At 46.5% G+C, this 18,990-nt stretch overlaps 1 protein-coding gene across 3 annotated transcripts in view; it reads right to left on the bottom strand.

The window, feature by feature from the left end:
* The window catches only part of LOC117676000 (actin-binding protein WASF3-like), a 55,102-nt gene extending 42,506 nt beyond the window's left edge, over positions 1–12,596 (bottom strand). Inside the window, exon 1 of one of the 3 annotated variants that reach the window (XM_034435106.3) lies at positions 12,292–12,596. The gene's annotated coding sequence lies outside the window, so the exon portion shown is untranslated. Of the gene's footprint in view, positions 1–12,287 lie in introns of all 3 variants that reach the window. The other 2 variants (XM_060692042.2, XM_034435107.3) reach the window with 2 other exon arrangements.
* Positions 12,597–18,990: the final 6,394 nt, after the last annotated feature.

Raw genomic sequence — 18,990 nt, 5'->3', positions numbered from 1 at the left:
TTGTTGTCTCACTCCCTTAAAGCAGTCTTCTCTAAAGGCTTAATAGACTAACAGAGTTGGAAGGGACCTTGGAGGTCTTCTAGTCCAACCCCTGTTCAAGCAGGAGACTCTACCATTCTAGACAAGTGGCTGTCCAGTCTCTTCTTAAAGATCTCCAGTGATGGAGCAGTCACACTTCTTTTTTTTTTTTTTATTGAAAAGGTTTTCAAATACAAATTTTTCCCCCTTTTTCCCCCCCCTCCCCCCCTCCCTAACCCCCCCTCCCCACCCTTCCCCCCCTGTGACTTCTTCGTAACAAAAAAAACCCCTAATTCATAACAGATTACTTACTCCCTCCTCAAAATACTGACCTTTACTTACTAAAAGTATTATAAATCCCCCTTTATCCATACATTTCAGAAAAGAAGAAGAGAAAAAAAACAAAAAAACCCAAACACATTATACTATAACTATTATAAAATAACTTCTAATTTAGCATAATAGTGTTTTATATCTATACATTATTGCAACAATTCAAAACCACCTTCCACTTTAAAACTATACGATAAGTCCTACTTTAATAACATTTCAAAGCGGGCTCCCCATAAAATCTAATTTAACATTTATTCCACTCTATCCATTTCCTCCACTCCCCTAAATGTATCACTTAAAAATCCCTTTTCTTAAACTAATCAGTCTGTAGCTAGCTTATTCACCCACTGTCTTACAAATTTACCATACACAACAATTCTTGATATCTTTAATTCACTGCCCACACTACTTAAAAATATATATATATATATATTCCATTATATCTAAATAAAAAAAGAAAAGACAATAACTTTAAATTTATAGTCCATATAATATCTTCTTGAAGTCTTTCCACTGGATTGTTAAAACCAACATCCATAATAGGGTAATATAGCTTGCTAATGCAACAGTTTATTCAAGATCTCCAATCATATCTGCCCCCATCAATAGTAAACATCTTCTTATATATATAAAAGTAAAAACAACCACCCGAGTGACATTATAATTATATTCCATATAATAATAATTGTGGGTTTCATCAGGATTATTAATTTCCATCATCGTATTGGGTAACAACCCGATCTTCTGCATGTCCCACTTGAGCAGTCACACTTCTGAAAGCAAGCAATTTGACTGATTAATTGTTCTAACTGTCAGGAAATTTCTCCTTAGTTCTAGGTTGCTTCTCTCCTTGATTAGTTTCCATCCATTGCTTCTTGATAATGTTCACACAACTTGATGCTTATTTATCTTCTTTCTTATGGAGTTATAGCCCGATGTAACTACACTGCATCAGTTGGACTAAGGCAGCATTTCTTTAAGACCTAAGCATTCAGCTGGTTGGAGAATTCTGGGAGTTGAAGTCCACAGGTCTTAAAGTCACTAAGATTGAGAAACACTCAACTCTTTCCCTGAATTCAGAAGTCTGGTAGCCCTTTTTTGCAACTAACCTCTTCAAATCTATTAAAAAGCAGACGCTTTCAAGAGCTGCATCCAACGAAGTGAATTGTAGTTCACAAAAGCTTTTCTTAGCCAGAAAAGGTTCTTCCAGAGTCCACTTGATTCTTTGGCTATTCTAGACTCCCACAGCAATACTTCTACATGTTTTTCCTGAACTAAAACTGGAGACACCCTTGCCTGTTTTCCAGCCAGTGTGAGCAGCTTCATTGAAATATTTAGAGAGTAAGCTATGATCCTTCATCTACCTGTAACCTGGGTAGAGTGTGCTAGCTATTAATCTTGGCTCTTGTGGTTGAGAACCAGATGAAAGTTAATAAAACTGCTCGGCACTAAAGCTCTAACTAATTTATTTTCAAAATATAAGTAATCCTTGAATTATGTTCACAACTGGGACCAGAATTTCCACTGCTAAACAAGACAGTTATTAGGTGAGTCGCAGCTAATTTTACTACTTTTTTGCCATGGGTCATTAAGCAAATCACTGCAGTTGTTTAATGAACCAGGCAGTCCTTAAATGAATCTGCTTTCCCATGTTGAATTTGCCTGTTGGAAGCCAGCTGGGAAGGTCACAAATGGTGCTCACATGACCCTGGGACACGGCAACTGTTGTAAACTCACACCAGTTACACGTGCCCAAATTTTCAACAAATGATGGTAGGGAGGCTAGGATGGTTGTAAATCAAGGACTGCCTGCATTAAGAAACAAAGTTTTCTTTCTTTCTTTTCTCTCTTTCTCTCTCTCTCTCTCTCTTTCAGAATCAGCAGGATCGTCCATGGTTTGCTTGGGATTGTGGGAGCTGCAGTCAAGCACACGGAAAAACACCCCATTGGAGAAAACTGATCTAGGCTTTCATTGTGTAATCTGGACTGAACTACAATTTATCCCTCACTAATGTGACAAATGATGGAGAATGCTGTTCTACACCTCTGGGAAACATCAAGCCAGAGATACTGATTGGAACAATTAAGGAGAAACACAGGAGGAGAGAAGACCAATCACCAGGCCATGAACAGATTTGGGATATAGAAATTATTTTGTCACACGACCCACAAATCTTTCTTGAGGCCTTGAAGGACACAAAAGTTAGAAGCTACCAACCTGGGGAGCTTCGGATCAAGATTTAGAGACACACATCGGAAGTTAAATGCTCTTATGGAATACCAATAGCTAGAAGCCCAGAGAAGACTTCTACTCAGGGGTGAAATCCAGCAGGTTCTAACAGGTTCTGGAGAACCGGTAGCGGAAATTTTGAGTAGTTCAGAGAACTGGCAAATACCACCTCTGGCTGGCCCCAGAGTGGGGAGGGAATGGAGATTTTGCAGTATCCTTCCCCCAGGAGGGGAGAGAATGGAGATGTTCCAGTATCCTCCCCCTGGAGTGGGGTAGGAATGGAGATTTTGCAATATCCTTCCCCTGCCACGCCCACCAAGCCACGCCCACAGAACCAGTAGGGAAAAATTTTGGATTTCACCCCTGCTTCTACATCAGTTAAATTTAGAGGACAGTCATGTAGCACAGGGGTCTCCAACCTTGGCAACTTTAAGACTTGTGGACTTCAACTCCCAGAATGCCTCAGCCAGCAAAGCTTTGCTGGCTGAGGCATTCTGGGAGTTGAAGTCCACAAGTCTTAAAGTTGCCAAGGTTGGAGACCCCTGATGTAGCAGATGGTGCTCCCCCACCCCTTCGTCTTAGCAGATAAAAAAAAACCCTAATCAACTTCTAGACATTTCAAGAGCCTGGCTTTTAGCTAAGCGCCAGGGAGGGGGAACATTCTTGCTATTTCTGCCTAGCAGAAAGTTCTGTCTGGATTTGGTATTGTTGATTGTGGGATTCTTCCCAAGGATCCAGGATAGTTAAGAGATATTTTTGCAACATAATACAGACAGTCCTCGACTTACCAAAGGTCATTTGCTGACCGTTTGAAGTTACAACAGCACTGAAAAAAGGGGCTTATGTCCATTTTTCACACTTATGACTATTGCAGCATCCCAATGGTTATGTAATTTACGTTTGGATGCTTGGCAACTGGTTCATACTTATGACGGCTGCAGTGTCCCAACCAGTGGTGGTATTCAGCCAGTTCTATCCGGTTTGGGCAAACCAGTAGCGACGCCTGTGGGAGGCTCTGCTCACCCGCCCAGACATAATCACGTCCCATTTATCTAAGTTTTTGATGCTCTGTGCATGTGCAGAAGGCCCTGAGCATGCGCACTCACATTTGCGGACCGGTAGCGAAGGTAAGTGAATACCACCCCTGGTCCCGACATCATGTGATCCCCTTTTATGACCTTCTGACAAGCAAAGTCAATGGGGAAGCTAGATTCATTTAATGACAGTCTTCCTAATTTAACAACTACAGTGATTCGCTTAACAAATGTGGCAGGAAAAGTTGTAAAATGGTGCAAAACTCACTTGACAAATGTTTCACTTAGTAACAGAACTTCTGGGCTCAATTGGGGTCATAAGTCTTGAGGTCTTGAGACTGTTATCTGGGATGAGTTTGATCCTGTGACCCCAGATGACGTGGACAGGATTCTGGGTAGATTGAACGCGACCACATGTTTGTTGGACCCGTGTCCCTCCTGGTTAGTGCTGGCTTCCCGGGAGGTGACGCGAGGCTGGCTCCAGGGGATTATAAATGCTTCGTTGGGTGAGGGTGTCTTTCCCGCCGCCTTGCAAGAGGCGGTGGTGAGGCCTCTCCTCAAGAAGCCTTCCCTGGACCCGGCAGTATTGGCTAATTATCGTCCAGTCTCCAACCTTTGCTTCGTTGCGAAGGTTGTTGAGAGTGTGGTTGCGCGACAGCTACCCCAGTACCTGGATGAAGCGTCGTATCTAGATCCGTTCCAGTCAGGCTTCAGGCCTGGATACAGCACGGAAACGGCATTGGTCGCGTTGGTTGATGATCTCTGGAGGGCTCGGGACAGGGGTTGTTCCTCTGTCCTGGTCCTGTTAGACCTCTCAGCGGCTTTTGATACCATCGACCATGGTATCATGCTGCACCGGCTGGAAGGGTTGGGGGTGGGAGGCACCGTTTTACGGTGGTTCTCCTCCTTTCTCTCTGACCGGTCGCAGTCTGTGTTGACAGGGGGGCAGAGATCGACCCCGAGGCCCCTTATATGTGGGGTGCCGCAGGGATCGGTTCTCTCGCCCCTTCTGTTCAACATTTATGTAAAGCCGCTGGGCGAGATCATCCGTGGTTTCGGGGTGAAGTACCATCTGTACGCTGATGACACCCAGCTGTACATCTCCACCCCAGACCACCCCAACGATGCCCTTGAAGTGATGTCCCAGTGCCTGGAGGCCGTGCGGATCTGGATGGGGAGAAACGGGCTCAGGCTCAACCCATCCAAGACCGAGTGGCTGTGGTTTCCGACGTCCCGATATAGTCAGCTGGCGCCATCGCTGGCTATTGGGGGCGAATCATTGGCCCCCACAGAAAGGGCTCGTAACTTGGGCATCCTCCTGGACTCACGGCTGTCTTTAGAAGAGCACTTGACGGCCGTGACCGGGAGGATTTTTCATCAGGTTCGCCTGATTCGCCAGTTGCGTCCCTTTCTAGATCGGGACTCGTTACGCACAGTCACTCATGCCCTCGTCACCTCTCGTCTGGACTATTGTAATGCTCTCTACATGGGGCTCCCCTTGAGGTGCACCCGGAGGCTCCAACTGGCGCAGAGTGCGGCCGCGCGGGTGGTTATGGGAGCAACATGGAGCTCCCATGTAACACCTCTCCTGCGCGAGCTGCACTGGCTCCCGGTGGTCTTCCGGGTGTGCTTCAAGGTTTTGGTTACCACCTTTAAAGCGCTCCATGGCTTGGGACCTGGTTACTTACGGGACCGCCTACTACCATCAACAGCCTCCCACCGACCAGTACGCTCCCACAGAGAGGGGCTCCTCCAGGTGCCGTCGGCCAAACAATGTCGGCTGTCGGCCCCTAGGGGGAGAGCCTTCTCTGTGGGGGCACCGACGATCTGGAATGAGCTCCCCCCAGAGATACGGAGGATTCCGGATCTGCGCACCTTCCGCCGCGAGTTGAAGACGCTTTTGTTTCATCAAGCTGGCCTCGCCTAAATCTTCCCCCTTTTAAGTGTAAATTCTAAATTTTTAATGGATTTTAAAATATGGGTATTTTAAATTGGATATTAATTCAGCCAAATTTATTTAATTCATTTTATTCGATTTTAAATTTTGTATATTTATGTGTTTTATTTCATGGCTGTGCACCGCCCTGAGTCCTTCGGGAGTAGGGCGGTATAGAAATTCAATATAAAAAAAAATAAGTCAAGGACTACCTTTTCAAATAATACAATATTTTGCAATGGATAGGTTGAGTTTCTGTCCATTCCTATTATATCCAAGTGCTTTGGAGCTGCTGCTCCTCCTGCAAATGAGGATGATGATGGTTACTGAAGTCCTGATAGGTTGTTGAACCTTTTTTGTAAAGTTGCAGGTTTGGAGAGGGGAACCATATCTAGATTGCAAAACCAAATATGACCACTAGATGCCAGCAGAAAGATGCCAAAGACTTTAACTATTTTCTGCCCTCTGCTGGTGGTTTTGATTTCCGCAGCCCAGATATGGCAGCCTTAAGTCTAAGAGGCCAAAATGGTCCCTTAAATTGCACTAGGACAAAGCACCAATTTTGTTGTTAACACCCACTTCTGAAAAAAATACCCAGTTTGAGAGGAGCGATAAATGTGGAAAATTCTTAAGAGATGAATTGGGAACCTAAGGCCTGAAGGCCCTGGTTTTGCCTCTTAAATATCCCCAATGAAACCGACGTGTGATGGTTTGCAAGCCTAATGGATGTTTTGGGCATCACCCAGGGCTCCTAAGGCTGGTCACTATGCCTTAGAACTGGTGTGTGTTTTGTGTGTATGTGTATGTGTGACAATGGCAACTTTACGATTTCAAGTTTACAACTTACAGACTTCAACTCCTAGAATTCCTGAGCTATGTTGGCTCAGGAAGTTTGGGAGTTCAACTCCACAGGTCATAAAATTGTAATAGTTGCCCATCTCTGCCTTCGAAGAAGCTGCCTGTCCACTCTGATGACCAAACTGTTAATCCAGAAAATAGTGACTATCTTTCATGAGAAATATTTCAGCAGAAATTAGCAACAGCCATCTGTCAAAGTCAGATTTTGAACAGGAGGCTAGATAAAGGTCATGCCAATCCCAGATTCGATATTTCTAACAGAATTACAAGCTCACTGATGAGAGCTTGGTCTTCTTGTTCTCCTGCCCACCGTGTTGCTCCTCTTCTATTCTTGGCTGTTTCAATCCCTAGACTGAGAGGTCAAACCTCCAACATATAAACCTCACACTCAATAGCACTGATGAGGTTACCTAGTTGGGCAATGAAATGTCTGCAAGAAAGCAACCAAGCTTAGAGAACACCAAGCTCCTCACATTTCAATACTGTTGGGTATCAGCTTTTGTCCAACTGAGTGGTGGGTGAAATTTCTGAAGTAGGATTCCTAAAGTCTGAGAAGTATCCTCAATCACCTTAATGTGGTTTTCCAAAGGATAAGGAGCATCAGAAAATCAGCTGCCTACCCTGGGTCCATAAAGGGCTAATGACAGCCCTGGCTTCATCATCATCTCACCGAACACGTACTCTACTTGCACGGGGTTTGCTCTGTAAGCACACTCATTGTTGAGGCACTCTAGGAGGCTGCTGACATTGTACTATTCCAGCACAAACACCAAGGGACTGGTGCAGCTCCTTAAGGATGAGCACACAGCTCTTTCTCACTATCCAGGCTCCCAGGACAGCAGAGGGTGACTATCTAAAAGGGATCTACTGGGGCACACATGTGCCCCATTGCAGTTGATGGAGAATGACCTGCTGACTTGATGATCTGTTTGCAGGGAAAAAATAACCCCGCCTCCTCTTTGGAAGGCTGAATTGTGTTCAGGACAAATGCCCAGATCAAGAGTATCCATTCAGTTATGTGGGAGCAGAGCCAATGATCTGCGTCAGAGCACAGTTTGTCTCCTTTCACACTTCAGTTGCCCTCTTCAACATAATAATAATTGCATTTCCACGCCAAGCTAATAAATGCTATTGGAGATTGATAACTAAAGAAGAATTCGCCTGGACCAAGTCTACGGCCACAGCACTGTGTCTCTACAGTAGCCAGTTAGATCTCTTGGAGGAACTGAGATGACAGACAGAGCAACAGTGCCCCCCTCGTAATTTTCCAAAAACTTACACAGTAGGACATCAAATTAACAGATGTCCATTAAATCAGAGTGTCCATTAAATCCAAATGGGATTTTACATAGGCATGTGGGTTTTTGGAACTTTATGCATGTGTAAAGTGTGAATGAGACTTTATGTATGTGTGTGATTTATGCATTTTACACATTTGTAAATAAATAAATGAGATTTTATACACAGAGAGACCAGTCCTCTGATTCAATCAGTCCTGTGACTCAACCGGTCACAAGACCAACCAAGGATCTATATAAACGAACAAGACACTTCACCCAAAAACACCCCCACTGAAAATGTTACCTAGTTTGGTAACGAAACATACGTGAGCCAAGCAACAAGTTCGGAGGGCAAATCTCTGCCTAAATCTACCACCCGAGCTACAAATATTCTCTACCATTTCTAACACAGAGAAGTGCAGAATACAGAGCGCTCTGTTGCATCCAGATTCTGCTTCCACTGAGATCCAGAGTTTATACTGTCTTCAGAGGAATTAATGACTTTGATTAGAAGCTGACATGAACAGCTTCACAAAATTCTCCATCCAATTTCTGGGCCGAGAATTTATCGGAATGTTTCTGCAAAGAAGAGGAACTATTGGAGAAGGGCAATGCTCATTTGCATGATTGCAAATGTCCCTTGGGAAGATTTCTCTTGGACTTTAGTGAATGTGAGGGAAGGCAGGGAGCTTAAGTGTATGTGAAGACACTGCCTCTAGCTCTGAGTTAGCAGGCTACATGCAACAGTATGTTGGTTCGTAAAGTAACTCCTAGATTACAGACCCAAGCCTGCACAGCCCAGCAAAAACATCCTTTTGCACTTATTTATTTCCGAATGCATAAGGCTGCTCAGCTTAAGCAAATAACTCTAGGAAGCTAATAAAACCGAGGCGTAAAATAACACAACATAAAAGCCGTAAGGCAATAACTAATTAAAAATGTCTGAGTCTCCCCACAAAACTATCTTGCAGCACAAAACAAGCATACATATCGTGCTCCACTAGTGTCCTGGCCCTGCACTATGGGGTAAAGCTCAACTCAGATGCCTTTGTGGCATCTGGCCAAAACGTGTCCCAACTGACCACATATAATTTGGAATGTTACATTTGCCCTGAATAACACTAATAATCTGGTTTCTCTCTTGCTAAAAAACAAAAACAAAAAAAAACACCCTTTCTATGCAAGTTTCAACTGACCAAAGTCACAGTAGATAATAAATGTCAATGTTGACCAATAAAAGAGAATATTTGCAGCTCAGGGTTGAACGTGGGATCCTTGGTGCTCTCTGAGTTTGGTGTTTTTCTTGCAGATGTTTCATTACCAAACTAGGTAACATCATCAATGCTAGAAGGGAGGGAGGTTTGCAGAGAGGAGGAGGAGGAGGAGGACTGAGGGGTTCTTGGTGCTCTCTGAACTTGGGTGGTTTTCTTGCAGACATTTCATTACCCAACTAGGTAACAACACCAGTACTGGGCTACTGTCTATGTCTATTTTTAATAAAATTAAAATGCCTATTTTTAACATCAAAAATGTCTCTGTTTCCTGCACTGCTCCTCCTGAAAGAGAAAAGGATGATGGGTATGTGAGAAGCCAGAGAGGCTCCAGGCCACCACAGAGAAGATTGCGTAACCTTCACATGCAAATCCACCCACTTACCCCAGCTGGCCACCATATCACCAAGCAAGTGCACAAATAACATTTTCCACCCAGGAGGACGTCACTCAGGCTCTCTTTTCCTTTGAGAGAATTTCTAAAGCAAATTCTATTTTATCCAATGGAATGAGAACTAGTAGGAGGGTTTCTCCAGCCAGCCGTACTTCTGATCCCCGAGGAAACCAAGGTGACTAATCTTTAACTGTACTTCTGCTATTCTTTAAGATACCCACAGGATTTGGGGAAGGAGAGGAATCTGAGCTTGATCAGAGCAGTAGCAATAACTGTGATTGAAGGGACGCTTAATCCCTTAGCCCCGTTCCTCTGACTTTTTTAAAAAAATCACATTGATAAAGATCATTTGTATGTTCAGATAAAACATCTACAGGATTTCCAACAGCAGAAAAGTGATAGGAGCATTTATTTTCATCATGTTAATTGGGGGTAGGGATTAGATTGCATAATTGTAATGGGGAAAGGGATACGCACTAGATGAGCAGGCTTGTGTGTGTGTGAAGACATGGACAAGTAACACACGATTAAAAGCAGGAGTCACCAGGAAATTAGGGGAGTGGAGGCTAAAACATATCAAGAACGGTTGCAGGAATTGGGTATGCCTAATTTAATAAAAAGAAGGATTAGGGGTAACATAATAGCAGCCTTCCAATATTTGAGGGGCCACCACAAAGGAGAGGGGGTGGTCAACGTATTCTCCAAAGCACCTGGAGGCAGGACAAGAAGCAATGGATGGAAACTAACCAAGGAGAGAAGCAACCTGGAACTAAGGAGAAATTTCCTAACAGTGAGGACAATTAATCAGTGGAACAAATTCTTCAGAATTTGTGGATGCTTCAACACTGGAAGTTTTTAAGAAGAGGCTGGACAACCATTTGTTTGAAATGGTGTAGGGTTTCCTGCCTGAGCAGGGGGTTGGACAAGAAGATCTCCAAGGTCCCTTCCAACTCTGTCATTCCATTCCATTCCACTCCATTCCACTTTCTTTCTTAAAGTATAAAAGAAATCCATTTTCCGAAGTAGGAGTTTTAGATGGAAGGTGTTCAACCCTTCCCTTGTATAAGCTTGAGGAGATGCAGCGTGTTCTTCAGGAACAGTGAACTGAAGCTCACAACTGCTACTTCATAAAATTAAGGGATGTTCTTTCCTCTTCTGCTGCAAAGGACTGGAAATTCAGGAAAATGAGATTTGGAGTATGCCGATGCATTTGAAGGAAGGAAGCCAAATTAATTTCTCTTGGGGGGGGGGGTAGAGAAATGAGCTCAAGATGGTTCTACCACCACACCCTCACCAATATTGGTGTGAAAATGTGGGCATTTAGGCACAGGCAGCACTGGAGAAGGATTGCATCTGAAACCGAGGCCCACTGTGGTTATGATGGGAAGCTGCAAGACCCCCTAGAAACAAACAAGGTCCTTCAAACTAGGAGGAGAGGTGGTCTCCCTTCTTTTCTCTCTCAGGCTCTTACTTGTTGTAGTTCATCAATTGGCTGGCCAGGCAAGCAAATGTGAGCAGCTTCTCAAGAACCTGACACCCAATTTCCCAAGAGAATCAGTCTGCAGTGAGGATAGGGAAGAAAATGCACCCCAAGAAGACAACAACTGTCAACTGATGAATTGGGTTTCAACAACATACAAAATCCTAACATCTGAATTAACAAAGCGGCATAACCAAAAATCATGCCCAGGCTATAAGTCTCAGGCTACCCAAATGCATTTAAGATAGACAAACAGGTTTTGTGAACTCATCCTTGGAGTTGGTAGCCATGCTGTGATGTCATCTTAAGGAGGATTTGGGACCGGACAGATGGAGTGGCTGCCACCCCCGCCCCCATACTCCTTCATGCACAGCAGGGCTGGCTTGCTACAGGTTGCAAAAAAAAAAATGCACACTTCAGGGTCCAAAGCAGTACTTCCTAACCATGGCAAGTTGAAGATGTATGGACTTCAACTCCCAGAATTCCCCAGCCAGACCTGGATTTTGCCTACAGCCCTGCTTGCTGGGGAATTCTGGAAGTTGAAGTCCACACATCTTCAACTTGCCATGGCTGAGAAGCTCTGATCCAAAGCACCCTTGAGGGGGGGAGGGGGGGAGATCCTCCAGACACAGGGGGAATCCCAGGGGAGGGACGGTGCCACCACAGCACTTCTGGAAGAGGCCAGGCACATCTGGAGAAGGGAGGTCAAAAATGACCCAGCTGGATGCAGGCAAAACCCATCCCCTCGTCGGGCGAAGGTCTCAGCTTTTCTCAGTTCGGCCTCTTAGGATCCCAGCGGCTGAACCTCTGGATGTTTCGCCCACATAATTTATTTTTGATTTCTTGGCTCTGCGTCCTCTTGCGCTCGTCTCCTCCCCACGCCAACCGAGGCATCTGCCAAGCGGCAAAGCGAGCGAGCGAGCGAGCGGGCGATCCAACTCGCAGCCGCGATCCCTCCCCCTTCCCAACCCATCTCAGGATCGCAGCCGCCTCGCGCTTCGCCAACCATGCCCGACCCGGGCGCTCCCTCGCCCGGGCCCTCTGCACATGCTCCACGGCGCTCCCTGCCTCTCCTAAGGCCCGGGGAGGGGGGGCTCTGGGGCCAAGGATGCCAGGCCAAAGGGAGCCCCGCCGGGCGTGGAGCAATCCTAAAGATGCCCCTGCGCTTTTCCTCTCGGCATCGTCCTTCGCTCCCCCCCCCGCCACTCTGCCCCCCCCCAGCACGACACGCAGGTCCTTGGCAAGCGCAGCAGCCGCCCACTCGGGCAAGGCAAGCGCGGCTGCCACCCCCACCCGCCAGCCAGCGCCCCTTCCCTCCGGAGGGATGCCCGGCGCCCCTCCGCGGTCCCAGCCGAGCCCGGGCGCGGAGGGGCCAAGAGCAGGCTTGCCCGGGGCTGCCCTCTGCGGTGCTCGCCTTGCGTGGGGGGGGCGGGGGCCACGCCGCGCGGATCACCTGCCTGCTGGCTCCGGGGGCGGCGGCGCCGGGCTCAGCCGCGGCGGCAGGAGGGAGAAGAGCCGGCGCTCCCGCCGCCGCTGCCCGGCCGCCCGGCTGTCATGCTCTCGCCCGCGGCTGCCGGTTCAGGATGCAGAAGCAGCAGCAGCGGCGGCGTCTCAGCTCCCGCCCGCGGCTCTCGCAGCTGCTCCTGCCGCCTCGGCTGCGCGCGGCTCTGCGCGGGCACGCGGCTCGGCTCCAGCGGGCGGGGGGGGGAGTGGGTGTAGGCGCGCGACCGCGCTCCACAGCCCGGCGGCTTCGCCGAGCCCTGCAGTGCGGCCAGGGCGCATGCGCCTCCATCTTCGCAGCCGCCCCTCCCCACCTGCTTCTTCCCTCGCTGGGAGCAACTGGAAGAGGGGGGGGGTCTCCGCTGCGTTGTGGTCCGTCCCCAAAGGCCAAGCGGTCCAGCGCCCCGGTTTTCGGCTACGGGCACCCTGAGCAGATACACTGGGAGTCCATCAAGAGACCCCCCTCTCCCCTCCCCCGCCTCAATCACAGAAAAGGCGGAAGATTCCTCTGGAAGCCCCCCAGGTTCTCCAGGGAAGAGAAGCTTCCAGGCAGCCTCTTCCCCGCCCTCTGGCCCTCAGCTCCCCCAGGGGAGTCGCCGGTGGGCTCGGTGGTCCTCGACTTACCACCACAATGGAGCCCAACATTCCTGTTGTTAAGTGAAACTAAGTGAATTTTGGCCCGTTTTATGACCTTTCTTATCACAGTTGTTAAGTGAATCACCGCAGTTGATAAATTAGTAACCTGGTCGTTAAGTGAATCTGGCTTCCTCCATTGACTTTGCTTGTCAGAAGGTTGCAAAAGGGGATCACGTGACTCGGGAACACAGTAACCGTCAGAAATATGAGTCAATAGCCAACTGTCTGAATTTTGATCATGGGACCTGGGGGATGCTGCAACAGTCGTAAGTGCGAAAAACGTTCATAAGTCAATTTTTTTTGAGTGCCATTGTAACTTCAAACAGTCCTTGAGGAGCACCCGGAGGCTCCAGCTGGTCCAGAACGCGGCCGCGCGGGTGGTTATAGGAGCCACATGGTGTTCCCATGTAACGCCTCTCCTGCGCGAGCTGCACTGGCTCCCGGTGGTCTTCCGGGTGCACTTCAGGGTCTTGGTTACCATCTTTAGAGCGCTGCATGGCTTAGGACCTGGGTACTTACAAGACCGCCTTCTGCCACCAGTAGCCTCTCACCGCCCAGTACGCTCCCATAGAGAGGGGCTCCTCAGGGTGCCGTCGGTCAAACAGTTTCGACTGGTAGCCCCCAGGGAGAGAGCCTTCTCTGCGGGGGCACCTGCCATCTGGAACGAGCTCCCCCCCGGAGATACGGAGGATCCCGGATTTACGCACTTTCCACCGTGCCCTCAAGACCTTTTTATTTCAACAGGCTGGCCTGGCCTAACTTCCTTTTAATTGTTAATTTTAAATTTGTTTTAAAACAATAGGGGTGTTTTAATCTGTATGGGCCAAAGTATTTAATGTGCTTTTACATTGTTTTTAAATTTTGTATTATGTGTGTTTTATCTTATTGGCTGTTCACCGCCCTGAGTCCTTTGGGAGTAGGGCGGTATATAAATCCAAAATAAAGTAAAGTAAAGTCATTACCAGAGTCATGGTGACATAGTGGTTAGAATGCAGTATTGCAGGCCAATTCTGCCCACTGCCAGCAGTTCAATTCTCACCGGCTCAAGGTTCCAGCCTTCTTCCAAAATGGGTAAAATGAAGACCCAGATTGTTGGGAGCAAGATGCCGCTTAGAGAGGGCTGTAAAGCACTGTAGAGTAGTGTATATAAGTCTTAAGTGCTATTGCTATTAAACGAAATGTTGTAAGTTGAAGACTACCTGTATTTTCCCTTCCACACTCCAGAAACCTGACTTTCACTTATTTGCATTTTATGCTGCAATCTTCCTTATTTTAGGCATGGGGAGTGGTCTCCAGATGTGTTGCCTTTCAGCTGCTATAGTCCTCTCTCTTTGTGGTGAACAATTCTGGCTGAAGAAGCATGGGAACTGAAAGCATCTGGAGAGCATCTGGCTGAATATTTCAAGCTTCTGGGCGATTCACCTTTCCACATCCTCAGATTGAGATGCGGGGGGGGGGGCAGGGCTTCCCTAAGACTGGAAAGGAGAAGGCGGAAATGGAGCTGGCTGCAAAGGACCTTCTGAAATTCTTCACCTTCTTTGTGGGCAATTAGGAGATGGATTTCTCCAGGGGAAGGAGACAGTTCTAAAGGGCAGAACTTCTCTAATGATGGTTGGACCCCACGATCAAACACCAAGGAGGAGGATCCCCAAGTTTCTTGCTTTGGGATTTAATGATGTGTGGGAAACCCAAGACTTCTGCAAACCCTTGGAGAGAAGGGACCCTAACAAAAGAGGAACATCACAGAACATTGAATAGCAAGAGTGGGAAGGGGCCTTGGAGGTCTTCTAGTCCAAACCTCTGCACAAGCAGGAGACCCAATACCAGCAACCATTTTCGGCACCAAATGCCCAACTAGAACGTGCATGCATGCGCCCTCCGAAACCTGAAGACCAGCTGCCTGGGGCGCACCGAGGGGTGAAATCCAGCAGGTTCTGACAGGTTCTGGAGAACCAGTAGGGGAAATTTTGAGCAGTTTGGAGAACCGGCAAATACCACCTCTGGCTGGCTCCAGAGTGGTGGGAATGGAGATTTTGCAGTATCCTTCCCCTGCCACACCCACCAAGCCACACCCACAGAACCGGTAGTAAAAAAGTTTGGATTTCACCCCTGGGCATGCCAGCTGGTCTTTGGGTTTCTGGCACTCTGGCATGCGTGAAAACCAGCTGGCCGGCACACATGCATGTGCCGGAAACCAGAAGAGCAGTTGGCGACAGCGTGTGTGCCCACAGAGAGGGCTGTGCGTGCCACCTCTGGCGCACGTGCCATAGGTTCACCATCATGACCCTATACCATTCCAGACAATCTCTTCTTAGAAACCTCCAGTGATGGAGCACCCACAACTTCTGAAGGCAACCTATTCCACTGGTTCATTGTTCTCACTGTCAGAAGTTTCTCCTTAATTCTAGGTGGCTTCTCTCCTTTATTAGTTTCCATCCATTGGTTCTTGTCCTGCCTTCAGGGGCTTTGGAGAATAGGTTGATCCCCTCTTCTTTGTGGCAGCCCCTCAAATATTGGAACACTGCTATCATGTCACCCCTAGTCCTTCTTTTCACTAGACTAGAGTTAGACAAACCCCAAATCCTGCAACTGTTCTTTATATGTTTCAGCCTTTAGTCCCCTAATCGTCTTTGTTGCTCAAAGTGCAAGGTTTGTAAACTGTAAATAAAGCTTCCTTTGAAGCAAGTTTCACCATATAAAGGTATCCATTTAATTGTCTTGGCAAAATAATTTTTATTTCTCCATTTAGGTTTTCCACTTCATCACCCATCCAAGGAGCTTTGATAGTACAGTGGTTTAAGCACCCTGTTATTAACACAGCTGCCTGCAATTTACTGCTGGTTCGAATCTCTCCAAGGCTCAAGGTTGACTCAGCCTTCCATCCTTTCTACGGTAGTTGAAATGAGGACCCGGATTGTGGGGGCAATAAGCTGACTTTGTATAAATATACAAAAGAATGAAGGCTATTGCTTAACGCATTGTAAGCCGCCCTGAGTCCCCGGAGAAGGGCAGCATATAAATCAAATTAAAAAAAAAAAAAGGACCAACTAAATGGACCTCAGGTACCTTTTTAGTTTAGCCAAAGCTGGCCAAGGACGGCCTCCTAGTTGATATCCCTCACCAACTCAATAAATGTAAAAAAAAAAAAAAAAAGCCAGGAGAATTTCAACGTTTTCCTGCCCTTTGGATTAATTTTGTAGAGCAGATCCTCCCCCATCAAACTGAGAATGAGGAATGAGGGGGAAAAGGGCTGGGAAATATCTTTGCACCTCTTGAGACTGAAGATGCTTCCATCTGGTCTTCTCTGCGTCGCTGCATTAAGAACATCCATGAGTCACCCACAGCGGAATTTCTCTCTCTTCAGCAGAGGCTCCTTGTGGCCACACGTGATGAGTATCTTCTGGGTCGGCGGCTTCTGGTCAACGAATGCCTTCCTGAATATGAGGTCTTGTGCTGAAAGGAAAGCTAGAGGCCTGGCCCTATACCTAAAATGGCCTTCAACCGCATTTCTGACTGCAGGTAGTTCTCGACGTACAACAGTTTGTTGTAACTTTGACCATTCAAAGTTGCAACGGCACTGAAAAAGTGACTTAGGACCGTCTTTCACACTTACGACCGTTGCAGCATCCTCCTTGGGTCACGTGATCGAAATTCAGATGCTTGGCAACTGGTTCATACTTATGACAGTTGCAGTGTCCCTGGGTCATGTGATCCCATTTTGCGACCTGGCAAGCAAAGTCAATGGGAAAGACACTCTCAAGTAACAACTGTCTTATTAACGTAACGACTGCAGTGTTTCACTTAACAACTATGGCAAGAAAGGTCATAAAATGGGTCAAAACTCATTTAACCGCTGTCTCAGTAACAGAAATTTATTGTTCAAAGGTGGTCATAAGTTGAGGACTACCTGCATTCACAGGATTCCTTGTTCCGGGTTCCTACTCCAAGGACATCTAGTAAGGCTGCTGTTGTGCACACTGTGATACTGTGTAAACCTCCTGGGTATCAGACCAACAAGGATCAGACTAGGAAACCAAGGCCATGTAGGTCAGAACATACTTTTATTACAGGTAGTCCTTGACTTGCAACTGGTCACTTAGCGACTGTTCGAAGTTATGACAGACGTACCTTGGGGCTACTTAGGATCTGATTCTGAAGTTAGAATGGTTGCCTCCCCAGTACATAACCGAACTTCAGGTGCTTGGCAACACAACCGCATTTGCAGTGTCCTTGAGTTACTTTTAGCACTTAGCAATAGCACTTAGACTTATATACCGCTTCATAGTGCTTGTACAGCCCTCTCTAAGCTGTTTTACAGAGTCGGCATCTTGCCCCCAACAATCTGGGTCGGAAAGATGGAAGGCTGAGTCAACCTTGAACCGGTCAGGATCAAACTCCTAGCAGTGGGCAGAGTTACTGTTCAATATGGCATTCTAACCACTTCCTTCTACCACAGCTTGGAAGAAAAAGTGGAAGGGAGGGAAAGAGAGAGGAAGGAAGGAAGGAAGTGGGAAAGTAAGGAAAGGTAGCAATAGCACTAGACTTATATATCGCTTCATAGTGCCTTACAGCCCACTCGAAGCGGTTTACAGAGTTGGCATCTTGCCCCCAACAATCTGGGTCCTCATTTTATCGATCTTGGAAGGATGGAAGGCTGAGTCAACCTTCAGCTCGTCAGGATCGAACTCCTGGCTGTAAGCAGAGTTAGCTTGCAGTACTGCATTATAACCACTGCGCCACCAAGGCTCTTATTACTTATAAAATAGTAAAGGTGGGATAAACGTTTCATAAATTTATACATTTATACAAGGTACACATTTATAAGCAACAGTTAATAAGAACCAGGCTGGGGTTCCTTAGACTTTTCAAGGTGGAACTATTCCTCTATTTTATGGGGTCCTGAGCTGCAGTTTTGGATTTTCAGCTGATGTTTTAATGTTATTAAGGGATGGGATTATGGTCTCAATCTTGTTGAATACTAACACCCATTGTCAAAAGACTTTATTTTGGAACATGGTTATAAACTATTTTCCCAGCTCATGCGTGAGTTCAAAAACAGGATTAAGAAATATTTAAAGCTGCAGTGAAATGCATAGTTACCTGGGAGAACAATTTACGGAGTAGGAGGCATCTTTTTCTGACTAAACCTACATAAAATGCTCTCACATAAATATACTGAGTAACTCACTGAAAAAGTATAAACCACTGGATAAACTTCCATTTTGGTTTACTGTAGAATAGTTTTTGTCAATCTCAGCAAGATGAGTGGACTTCAACTCCCAGAGTTCCCCAGTCAGCTGTTCTGGGGAATTCTGGGAGTTGAAGTCCACCCATCTGAAAGTTGCTGACATTGAGAAATATTGTGTAGCCACTCCATTATTCTTCACATACATTTCAGACTCCCTCAGCACAAGGCCTCTACAGGTAGTCCTCGACTTATGACAATTGAGCCCAAAATTTATGTTGCTAAGTGAGAAGATTGTTGGCTTTTGCTGAATTTTACTTCTTTTCCTGCCACATTTGTTAAGTGAATCACTGCAGCTGTTATATTAGTAACGTGGTTGTTAAGTGAATCTGGGTTCCCTGTTGACATTGCTTATCATAAGATCACAAAAGGGGATCACATGAACCCGGGATTCTGTGACCGTCATAAATATAAATCAGCTGCCAAGCCTCCGAATATAAATCATGTGACTGTGGGGATACTGCAATAGTCGTAAGTGTGAAAAACAGTCATAAGTCACTTTTTTTCTGGGCTGTTGTAACTGAATGGTCACTAAATGAACTATTGTAAATCGAGGACTACAGGTACTGAGATTATGCGAGACGTGGATGAAAATGTGGAATTGGGATCATAGAAACACCCAGGAGCATAGAAGAGTTCAGAGGCAGATGCATAAATAAATGTCTTAAACGTATTTATTCATATAATAAATCATATTAACTATGTACAACAGAGATCAAGTCTGATGAGGAACAAACATGAAGAGAGAGAGAGAGAGAGAGAGCGAGAGAGAGGG

Source organism: Pantherophis guttatus, chromosome 12 (genome assembly GCF_059756535.1).
Source record: "Pantherophis guttatus breed Tessera chromosome 12, ASM5975653v1, whole genome shotgun sequence".
Taxonomy (NCBI): domain Eukaryota; kingdom Metazoa; phylum Chordata; class Lepidosauria; order Squamata; family Colubridae; genus Pantherophis; species Pantherophis guttatus.
The sequence above is the reverse complement of the archived record's forward strand: the minus strand, read 5'-3'. Positions and strand labels throughout refer to the sequence as shown.